The sequence below is a fragment of the Hyperoodon ampullatus genome, assembly GCF_949752795.1.
Source record: "Hyperoodon ampullatus genome assembly, chromosome: 12".
Lineage (NCBI taxonomy): Eukaryota > Metazoa > Chordata > Mammalia > Artiodactyla > Ziphiidae > Hyperoodon > Hyperoodon ampullatus.
The window spans coordinates 84,829,164-84,841,268 of record NC_136925.1 but is presented as its reverse complement, the minus strand read 5'-3'; the positions used below and the strand labels follow the sequence as shown (position 1 = coordinate 84,841,268).

Here is a 12,105-nt window from a genome sequence, read left to right as displayed (position 1 = left end):
GTAAGGTCCTAGAAGCTGAGAAATGCTGCTGCCTGAGGGAGCTGATAAACTCTTATTTAGGCTCATCCGTGGACTCAAAGCACAAAACCTGACTCACTCTGTGAGAGCAGATAAATTAGGTTTCAGGGAGTGAGAGCAGGTAAAGCACAGAGAGGCACAGCTGCCCACGTGGAGAATATTGGGAGTGACCAGAGGTGGGGAGAGAGGATCTGTTTTTATCTTTATGGTGAAATAGGATTGTGTTTCTCCATTTGCTGTTTCCTTGAGATACTGCGGAAGCATCCTGATTATTTTCTTTGCTCTTTTAGACTTGATTTGACTTTTCTTTTTTAATTTATCTTATTGAAGTATGGTTGGTTTACAATGTTGTGTTAATTCCTGCTGTACAGCAAAGTATTCAGTTACACACACACATACACACACACACACACATATATATATATATTCTTTTTCATTTTTTTTCCATCAAGGTTTATTATACGATATTGAATACAGTTCCCTGTGTTATACAGTAGCACCTTGTTGTTTATCTGATTTTGATTGACCAAGCAGACACTGAGCCTGGGGGGCCATGGGGGGCCATGGGGGGCCATGGGGGGCCCTGGGGCCCTTGTATAGCTGGTGGTGCACACACTTTCTTGTCTTCAAGGAATTATCAGCACTTATAATTACCACCTTCACAAGACATATTGTATTAGTCAGCTCAGGCTACCATAAGAATTCCATAGACTGGGCAGTTTAAGCAACAAGCACTTATTTCTCACAGTTCTGAGGTTGAAAGTCGAAGATCTGGGTGCCAGCAAGGTTGGGTCCTGGTGAGCAGCCCTTCCTGGCTTGAAGAGCCAACTCCTCGTTGTGTCCTCACATGGCAGAGAGCGAGAAGACAAGCTCTCCGGCCTCTTCTTACTTACAAGGACACTAATCCCATTGCCCCTGTGGCCTCATCTAAAGCTAATCACCTCCCAAAGCCCGAGTCTTCAAAGACATCACATGAGGAAGTGGGGCTTCAACGTCTGAACCTGGGAGGCACACAGTTCAGTCCACGGCACATGTCGTGTTCATCCCATGGCCCCGGGGATGCCCAGCCTGCTGGTGGCACCATGGAGAAGCATGGTCTGGCCTCCCTCCATACCAGGAGACTTTTAATCCTATACGCTTAGGTCTCATTTTCATAAAATGTCTATATTCATCTAAAAACTTGCTCAAGTTAAAAGTGAAAACCTGTTTTGCTTTTGCTCTTGTTTCCCACAAGTTAATCTAATTCTTCAGTTCTTTAAATTCTTGTAATGGAATCAAATGCCCACCTAAAAATATTTTTATCCCTCAAACAAATACGTAGCATACAAGGCTTTGTGCCACGTGCTCTTCTGGATTCTGAGGACTCAAGACTTCCTGAGAATAATGGCCCTGTTCTTGTGGGGCTCTCATTCTAGCAGACAGAATGGCTGAAAAGCTGGCAAAGACAGGAGTGACTGTGATAGGTGACCAGGGGAAGATAAAGATTGATGCTCCATGTAGCAAAGAACAGTGGGGAGGCTGTTCCCTTACATATGTAAGGCAAAGAAGGCCCCTCAGCAGAAGGGGCATTTCACATATGACCAGAAGGGCTGCGGCCACCCTCAGCTCTCAGAAGGGCTGAGAGCTGGGAGAGGAGCATCCTAGGTGGAGCTAGCAAGTTCAAGGCCCTGAGGTCAGGAGGGAATAGCATGGGCCAGCAGCAGAGAGCAGGGGGCCGATGTCATAGTGTTGCTAAGGAATTGGGGTCTTCCTCCAAACGCCTTGATAGAGGGAGCATTTCAAGAAAACTAAACCGAATACACAACCTCAAAGAGGTAACTTTCTTGCAGTTATTTTAGTATTTATACTAAACTAGTATTTATACTATTTATAGAACATGTTGGAAAAGAGGGGAATTTACATGATAACTCCTTTCAAATACATAAAGAGTTGAGAAACTGGTGCCTGGCTCAATGCACAGGTGTTGGACTGTGGGGTAATTAACAAAGAGTAATTGACAGCAGTTACCAAAGTTGCCATCCGTCTCAGCTCCTATGATCGGTGGTCTTGATCTCTAGCCTAAACGTGTCTTGTTCTGTTTCTTTGCATGAGTCACTGAACCTCTGGAATATACTTTTAGAAATATGCGAAATGAAAATAAATTTTTACCCGGGAGCACGTTGTTTTTTTTTTTTTCCTTCAATCAATCATTTATGTAACAAATATTTATGCAGCACGTACTATGTGCCAAGCCCTAGACTTGGCACATGGTATTACCCTCGGGATGTAATAGTGAGCAGAACACGTAAGGGTCTGACAGTCAAGTTCAGAGCCTGTAAGGAGAGACTCCGCTCCAAGAAACAGAAGTGAATGATTGCACACAGACATAGTAAACAAACTTATGGTTACCGGAGTTAGGGGGGGTAGATAAATTGGGAGATTGGGATTGACATATACATACTACTATATATAACAGATAACCGACAAGGACCTACCTACAAGCACAGGGAACTCTACTCAGTATGCTGTAACAACCTATATGGGAAAAGAATCTAAAAAAGAGTGGATATATGTATATGTATACGTATAACTGATTCACTTTGCTGTACACTTGAAACTAACACAACATTGAAAATCAACTTTACTCCAATAAAAATTTTAAAACAATAAAAAAAAAAAAAGAAGCAAATGACTGCAGGAAACTTCAGGGAACTGGCAAAAACAAGGAGTGTCACTGCAGAGAGAGACCCTCAGCTTGAAAGAGCGGAGATGTGTTGTCTAAAGAGCTGACATCTTCACTGACCTAATAGAGGGGGGACAAGGGGGAAACTAGGAAAAGAGAAGAGAGTAACTTAGGCAGGAAAAAGCCAAGTCAGCCCCGGAATTCATGTAGAAGGAGCCTAGAGGTGGCAAATGCCCCGGGATCTCACTCCCCATCTGTTAGGGGCTGAAGTTTCCCCCTCCCCGCCCCCCAGACTCATATGCTGGAGTCCTAGACCCCAGAATGTGGCCATATTTGGAGACAGGGGCTCTAAAGGGGTGATTAAGTTAAATGAAGCCGTTAGGATGGGCCCCAGTCCCATGTGGCTGTGTCCCGCTCAGAGGGAGCTGGGCACAGAGGGAAGCCTCTCTGAGGACACAGGGAGAGGGTGGCCATCCACAAGCTGAGGGGAGAAGCCACAGAAGGAACCCACCCTGCTGACACGTTGATCTCAGACCTCTGGCCTCCAGAGCTGTGAGGAATCAGGTGGCTGTTGTCTGAGCCCCCCAGTTGGCGGTACTTCATTACAACAGTCCTAGGAAGCGAACACTCCCTCTAATTCTGCTTTTCAGAAAAACTCAAAGGAACGGGCTCCACTTCCTTGCTTCAAGCTCTTTCCTCAGCTCACTCCAAGCATCGTCCAGCCTTCACTTCTCTGCATACTTCAGCATCATCTGACAAGGCCGTCATCATTTTCTTGGCGTGCATTTCCCCCAGCTTCCGTTTTCTCCCCTTTCCTGGTCTTCCCCCTGCCTTCCTGGCCTTGATTTCTCCTGGGTCTTCCCATTCTATGGATCTTCATGGGGGGGGTCCCCAAAGCTCAGCCCCCCGCGCCCCTCTGCGCACCTTTCACTCCCACCCTGTGGTAGGTGGGAGTCCCTGAATGTTACTGTTAGAACACAGGGAGCCCATAAAGGATTTTAAGGACTGGACAGAGACGATCCAAGGCACATTGTAAAGAGACCACTACTCATGTAGCACATAGAATAAAAGTCAATGTTAGGGTGGACTTCGAGGACCATAGTAAGAGTTAGACATGCGTGGGGGCAACGACGATGGATAGAAGGAGATGAAAGTGACATCCACACAAGGGCGGTTTAATGTATTTAGAAGCTGAAATCCTCAAGACTCAGGAGGAAGGGAGGAAGGGAAAGACGTCTTAATTGTGAGGTTTCTGGGGACCAGATAGTGGTTCCTTTTACCAAAGCAGAAAACCCAGGAGGAAGGAGTCTGGGGGCAGAGCACAGGTTCAGTTTGGAACGTGACGCAGTGCCCTTAAGATGTGCGAGTGGAAATGTCACGTGGGCCACTAGACGACATGTCTCTGGAATTCATAGACACTGCTGATTCAGAAATTTAAATTTAAGGGTCACCATCATACAAATGGTGCTTCGAGTTGGCAACAGTCATGAGCAGGGATAAGATCTCCCTGCAAGAGTGGAGCACGAGGGAAAGGAGACCTCAGAGAAAAATCTGTGAGGCAGCATGAGATGCAGAAGTTGCGTAGAGGAGGATGAGCTAGAAACACAGACTGCAAAGAGCCAGAGGCATGGGGGAAGTATTATAGAAGCCTCTGGTGTCAAGGGAGCCAATGGGAAGAACGGAAGGACAAGACCGGTCCCGTCAAATGCTGCTAAGGGAATGCTATAACTGGGCAAAGGACTTGAATAGACGCTTCTCCAAAGAAGATGTACAAGTAACCATGAAGCACATGAAAAGATGCTCAATATCATAACCATTAAGGAAATACAATTAAAAGCCACAATGAGATACCACCTCCCACCCATTAGGATGGCTGCTATATATTTATGTAGTATATATATATATATATATAACAGAAAATAAAAAGTGTTGGCAAAGATGTAGAGAAATTGGAACCCTTCCGCACTGTCAGTAGGAATGTAAAAAGGTGACACCTCTATGGAGAACAGTATGGAGGTTCCTCAACAAATGAAAAATAAAATTACCATATGATCCAAAATTCTACTTCTGGGCATACACCCCAAAGAATTAAAAGTAGGGTCTTGAAAAGGTGTTTGTGCATCCTATTCATAGAAGCAGTATTTGCAATAGCAAAAGGGTGGAAGCAGTCCAAGCATACATCAGAGGATGGATGGATAAATGAAATATGGTATATACATACTATGGAATATTATTCAGCCTTAAAGAGGAAGGAAGTTCTAACACATGCTGCAAGGTGGTGAACTTTGAAGACACAATGCTAAACAAAATAAGCTGGGCCACAAGAAGACAAAGACTGTAAGATTCCATTTATATGAGGGACCTTGGGTAGTCAAATTCTGAGAGACACAAAGCAGGATGGCGGTTGCCAGGGGCTGGAGGGAGGCGGAAATGGGTACAGTACAGGGTTGCACTAACCTGGGAGCAGCAGATTGAGCTGGAGAGAGGGACGTGTATACTAGTGATGTCGCAAGGACACCGTGTCATCGAGTGGTCATGATGAAGTGGGGGAGGAGTCGCTGGAACTATGACAGTCAAAATGCCAGCGTCCAGGCCATCGAGTGTACCCTGGGAGCACCCAGGCATACGACAGAAGCAGGGTGGAGAAGAAGACAGCAAACCAAGGGACACAGTCTTCATTGGTCAAGAAAAAGAAGGGATGTTTTTAAAGCTTTATCCCTCACATTTGCTGTTCCATCACACACACAGGGAGAATGAACACCCTGTGAAAATGAAGGCAGAGATCGGGGTGAGGCTTCCACAAACCCAGGAACACCACGGATGCCACCAACCACCGAAGCTGAGAGGCCTGAAGAGGGTCTTCCTCACAGAAGGAACCAACCCTGCAGAACTTGGTCTCTGACTTCTAGCCTCCAAAACTGACACAATACATATTTCTGGGTTTTTTAGCCATCCAGTTTGTAGGACTTTGCTGCAGCAGCCCTACAAACTAATTCTTTGCTTTCATGTATTTCCATCCTAATCTATAAAAGCCATTTTTGGAAGGATGCCCTGGACCCAGGTTTCCTGTCTGGTCAGGTGGGCTTGCTGAGTCCAAGGAAGAGAAAGGCCTTGAGAAGCTTCTGTCTTCCAGGTAGGTCATTCAGGTAAGGGACTCCAAAATAAGTAATGGCTATCATTTATTTGTTTCTTATCACCCCTGTCAGGTTTACATACATCATCTTATACAGCCCTTACAACCCCATGCAAAGTTAGCATTATTTTCCAAATAAGGAAACCAGGGCCCAGAGTCATGAAGAATTTTTCCCAAGATCAGACAAACATCAGAGCTGGAATTTAAATCCAGGTCTGTCTGACTCCACTGTCCAATCCTAAGTGCAGCCTGAGTCCCCCAGAGGCTGGCTGCCTGCACCTTCTCCAGAGGGGATGCCCATTCTGCCACGGGGACACTGAAATGAGGTCTTCTTTCCTCTCTGTTGCTGCTTCTCAACCATTGCTTCTTCCTCCTCTTGTTAAAACTCCTGGACTTTGGGTCAGTTGTCTCCTTCTTCCCTTGACCTGTCATCTTCCTCTGACAACCGTTCCAAACTTCCTGGAGGAGTGTGCTAGGCCACAGTGACGTGGCCCCTGCCAGACCCTGCAGTCTCTTCTCTCTTTATTGCAACCAGCCCCTTTCCTTCTCTGTTCCCTGTATGTGCCCTGCTTTCTCCAGCCTCCTGGCCTTTGCACACACTGAGCCCTCCTCCCTGCCCCATTTTCTCTCGATGTGGCTGGCAGAAATCCCCTCTGCTCTTCCCACAGCGGCTGGATGTCCTCCTGACAGAGCCCCTGCCACATCTCCCTTGTCTTCTCATCCACTCACGTTCAAACGTCTGTGCCAATCACCTGGCTCAGGCTCTGAGGTTGGGCAGTCCAAGAGACGCAGTTCCTGACCCATGGAGCTCGCCTTCTGGTGAGAGAAGTGGGCAGAAGCTCACGGGGCCCAGCCCCGAGCCGGGGGGTCAATACATGCTTGCTGAGGTCAATGAATTCCGCTTTTGGTGTGCTACTTGACTTTATGAAGAAGACCTAGATTCCTTTCTAAAGCTGGTTGTCTCATGTTTGGAAGCTACTGGCAGGGAATTATTCATTATGAGAAGTATTCAAAGGCCACATCTAACGTTCAGGTGTGCCATGAAATGGGCTTGAATCACGTGTGTGCTCTGTGCAAGCTTTTCCTCTAGATTCTGTACAAAGGCAGCAGGTAGGTGGTGGGCCCAGCGTTACCAAATTCGGGGCAGGAGCCCAAAGCTTTGAAAGCCCAGAGGGACAGGTCAAGTGCACAACTGAGTGAAGCGCGTCAGCTGGGGGCAGGGGACAGCGTGTGGGGAAGTCAGCCCCATTGAAGGCCAGCCCACTCATCTCCACGAGGAAAACGCGGGCCAGCAGGGCAGAGGGACCCATACTTCAGAGAAGCCAGAAGTCTGCATTTTTAAATGATATCTCCAGACACTTTGTTTAGTGCGGACAGCAAGTCCCTGCACGTTAGAATAGAATTCGGCCCGAATTTGGCCCACAGCTATCAGTTCACCTTCACTGGCAGATCATCACCGCCTCTTCCTCTTTGTTTTGTTTTAAGACCGGCCCTTGCCTCCGCCTTCCGGGGATGCTCCACGGCCGACTGTCGTTTCAGTTCCTTCCCAACATCTGAGTCCCTGGAAACACCCCAAGGACAGAGAGCCCGGGGCTGGACCTCACTGGAGTCCAGCAGTGATGCCAGGTGAGTGGTTTCCTCGGGCCACACACCTGCACGAGGGCTGCGGCACAGGGAGTGGTCTCAGGGAGGGGGAGGGGGGAGGAGAGGGTGGTCGGGGGAGGGGAGAGGGCGGGGGAGGGGCGGGGGAGGGGGGCGGGGAGGGGAGAGGGGTGGGGGGCGGGGGGAGGGGGGAGAGGGTGGGGGGGGCGGGGGGAGGGGGAGGGGGGAGGGTGGGAGGGGAGGGGGAGAGGGGGGGAGGGGGGAGGGGGTGGGGGAGGGGGGGGGGGCGGGGGAGGGGGAGAGGGTGGGGGGAGGGGGAGGGGAGGGGCGGGGAGGGGAGAGGGGTGGGGGGGTGGGGGAGGGTGGGGGAGGGGTGGGGAAGGGGAGAGGGGTGGGGGAGGCAGAGAGGGCGGGGGAGCCGGGAGAAGGGGGCGCCGAGGAGGGCCGCCTCTGTGCAGGGCCTGCGTTTCCACGGCGGTGACCACCGCCGAGCAGCAGCAAGGTAAATGAGGCTGACAACGTGTGAAGTGGAAAATGTCTCCAGCAGAAGAGAGCCACAGTGCACTTTAGTTTTGATTTAAATTAATGGGGACTCAAGGAGAGAAAACCCTTCCCGAGCTCCAAGAGCAGTGGCAAGGTTGCGGGTGGGCGCCCGCCGCACCGGCGTCTGCCTGGGTGTGATGGATCCACTTCTGTGCATCGCTTGTTTATTCGCGGACGCCGCTGAAATATTCAGACACATAAATACTTCAGTTATAGGGATGCCGTCCGGCTGCCGAGCTTTGGGTTCCACTCTAAGAAACTCATTTTTCCCTTTTCCGTTCTTGGCGGTTACGGCGTGGAGCAGCACAGGAGGCTGAGACGATGCCGGCAGCGAAGGAGCAGCGATGGGACAGCTGAGCGGGCTGGCGGGTGGGGGTGGGCCCGCGGAACCCGGCCAACAGTTCTCGGAAATGTCTTCCTGTGAGCAGCACACACACAGAGGGGGAAAGCCCCAGACAACAATCAAGGGAAGGACTGCTTCCCAGGGGAACCAACCGCAGCTTCTTGGGAACAAGTGCAGCCAGGCCCTGGGGCTCGGGACGCTGGCCCGGGTGGGCGGAGGGGAAGGCATCCGAGGAGGGAGCGGGTGGTTGATGGTCCAGCCCCCCACCATGTGCCTGTCATGGCTCACACGGGTACTCCGTGTTCGGTGACCTACCTACAACCTAGAAGAACAGATGCAGAAGTGGAAGACACCTGCTCAGGAGAAATCAAGCTGCCTGTTCCCTCTGCATATTTATCACCCCCCAAAAATCAGACTCACATAATACCCAACGCTGACAACCTGAAGTGGAGTTTTGGGAATCTGGACATTAAATCATGATCCAACGAGAAGTCCTGATGGAAAAGAAAGCAAGCGGATTCGAGGAAGAGAGGGTCGCAGTTACCACAGGGATGTTCTCGAGCTGTTTGGGATGCAGAGACGGCTGTTAGGACAGAGCTGATGAGCATCGCCCTCAGAATCCCGAGGACTAAAGAGGCGGAGGAGGAGCTGCTGGGAGAATTAACATCCTTAAATAAAAGACATGAGTGTGACGGGAACAGAGATGATCCTAGGTGGCTCATGCGGGCCTCTCGGCCGTAATGTGAGGGAGCCGGCGAGGAGAAGGGAAAACTATACATGAAATGGGTGTGGTCTCAGAAACAGACGCTGCACCGGCATCGTATGCGCCAATCTGCAAGTTTGCTTTGAAACAGGCAAATGACAACTTTCTTAAAAGGTAGTAAATTAAAACTCACTGCAGATCTATTCGAACGCCGGGAACAGTGCCTCTGTGCACAGGAGATGGAGACTGTGCCTCTTCCTCTCCCCGGGGCAGCTGCAGCAGTGAGCTGGGTAGGGTACCTCCTCCCTGGGTACCCTCCTCCCGCATAGGGACAGCTTGCATCCGGTCAGCTGAGTAGTTCCAGCACTGCCTCCTCCGTAGGGCCAACTTTCTCTGAATTGCAAAATGAGTGTCTATTGCCTTTTCACGTCTAGTGTTTAGTTTCCCAACCAGATTGCAAGTTCTTTAAGACAGAGGAGAATCCCACACCTCCTAACGCCCTCCACCTCCTTGCTTGTCAGTCACTCTGTGCGCAGAGGGCTTGGTAATGGCCTCGGTCGTGCAAACTCCCCAATCCCTTTCCAGTCCTGGTAGTTAAGAAATAGCCATTTCAATGTCTGTGAGTTATCAGGAAAACTCGTATTTTCAGTCAGTAACAAAAATGCACATGTACATGTGTTGGAAAGGGAGAAGTATTCTGAGAACTGGATATTAATAATAAGTACCTATCCTCTGGCCAGGCTTCCCAAGGCCATTCCAAGCAGTGTCTGCAAGGAGATAAAGCGACATCCCTTGGCCCCTGGCCCATCTGTACCACTCGGCAACCAGGACAATGCCCCACCCTGCTTCCCCTCTAGAGGATGCACCTGTTCATGCCAAGGACACTGCTTCTCGCTGCTTCTGGAGCAGGCCCCTTCCGTGCTCTCTGTGTGGGAGCCACACGGGCTGAACTGCCGATGAGGACGAGAGTGGGCTGCCAGCCCTGCAGGTGCCCCTCCGAAACCGGGAGCCACCTGGGAGAAGGCCTCCCTCCTGTTTGGTGGGTCAGCCCTTGGGATGGGTCTATGTAGAGCTGTGGGTCTCCCCCGGCCCACGGAGATGTCAGGGGGCAGTTCTTTGCTGTCCTAGTTTTGTCCTGGGCGCCCCTCTGCATGAGCCACAGGAGTGGGCAGAGGAGAAGATGGGGAACACCCATGGGTCCTCCAGAGGAGTCTGAACCTTTGAGTAAACAATATTTGGGTTCAAAAAGAGACCCTGGATGACGAGCAGCAAGAGAAGATGGAATCGGGCAAGATGGCGCCTCCCAAGAATGCACCGAGAGACGCCTTGGTGATGGCGCAGATCCTGAAGGATATGGGAATTATGGAGTATGAACAAAGGGTTAAAAATCAAATGTTGGAATTTGCTTTCCGATATATGACTTCAATTCTGGATGACGCAAACATTTATTCAAGCCATGCTAAGAAACCTAATGTTGATACAGATGATGTGAGACTGGCAATCCAGTGTCGGGCTGACCAATCTTTTACCTCTCCTCCCCCTAGAGATTTTTTACTGGATATTGCAAGGCAGAAAAATCAAACCCCTTTGCCACTGATTAAGCCACATGCAGGACCCAGACTGCCACCTGATAGATACTGCTTTAACATCTCCAAACTATACACTAAAGTCCTTAATTAAAAAGGGACCTAACCAAGGAAGACTGGTTCCACGGTTCAGTGTTGGTGCTGTTAGTGGCAGACCTACCACTCCTACCATAGTTCCTACAACAACTGCAGTTCAAAATGGTCTGCTTATTCCTTCAATGATTGGGCCCAAAAATATTCTTATTACCCCCAACATGGTTTTATCACAGAACACGGCCAATGAGCCAAACCCATTGAAGAGAAAACATGAAGATGATGCTAACAATGATGCTATATAAGGAATATAGTGTAGTCTCTACGCATTTCAAACATGTAGTTCGTTTTGAGCCCCGTATACCGAACCAGAACATTCTTGATCAAAAACTTAAATGTAGCTGCAAGTTCACCTTAAACTGTTACATTTCTTAAGGATACGAATGTATTTTCATTAGGCTTCAACTATAAAAAGCTAAGTGCTTGTTTTTTAATGGTTTTATTAATGTTGAGTCCTGCTACGGTAATTCTATTTTTGGAAGCAGTTTTCTGCAATATATCTGACAGCAGCACTTAAGTTGCAGTTTCTACAGCCTGATCCGTGGACTACTCTTTAACAGCATGATTTCTAATCTATACTTAAATTCTTCTTTTGTAAGATCAAAGAGTCACTTTTATTGTCACCAACTTTTTTGACCAGATCTCTCAATTTAGCAAATATTTTTGGAGAGGACGTACTCAGAGGGATTCTAAATCCATTTGGCATATATTTAAGCTGTTTCTTGCTGTTCCCTAACCTCCCCCCTCCTCAGCCCCGTTTCTAGATCCCATTCATTTTCTGCCTCACACCCTCCCCACAGGCTTCGGTTTCTTCCTGTTGCTCTTAAATTTAAAAGGCCAAAACTGGAACTTTAGGAATATAATTCCTGATAATACAGCTCAGTGTCATTTTCATAGTTTTAAAACCTGCTTTACATGCCTGATGGTCTGTGGCTCACTTTAACCGGAAGGTTTGCATTTGCTGTTTTTCTCTCCACACCAGAGCCGTTGTGTTTTATCCCCTGCCTTTTATGCCCATTGAGCATTAATCTGCTTTTGACAGGTAGTATGGGGTCAGTTACATTCAGTTTCAGTCTTACATTCCAAGTGGATAATGCCACCATATTTCACATTTGGAAATGTAACACAAAAGATGCTATAGCTTAAAATCTGCCTTAATAAATATACCTACACTGGACCTAGGCAAAACCACTGAAGAGCAAGTGTTTTCTTCCTTTTCACCATACGTATATGGGCTTTGATCACTACTGCTTAAACCCCGCTATTGGTATAGTTCAAATTTTTCCAGCTTGTTGCTGATGATGTCACACATAAGATGGGATCAAACCTGAAAGTTTTCTAATGGTTTTCCTTCCTCTGGAAGGCCAACACAGACAAATTAGTATGATGTGACTTGCGTTTAGGTGCACTCTGCATAGGCTT

At 48.7% G+C, this 12,105-nt stretch overlaps 1 pseudogene across 1 annotated transcript; it reads left to right on the top strand.

Moving 5' to 3' along the window:
* Positions 1 to 10,267: 10,267 nt before the first annotated feature.
* On the top strand, positions 10,268 to 10,928 carry LOC307061576 (transcription initiation factor TFIID subunit 9B-like; annotated as a pseudogene). Its single transcript has one exon. The product of its transcript is annotated as a transcription initiation factor TFIID subunit 9B-like (transcript).
* Positions 10,929 to 12,105: the final 1,177 nt, after the last annotated feature.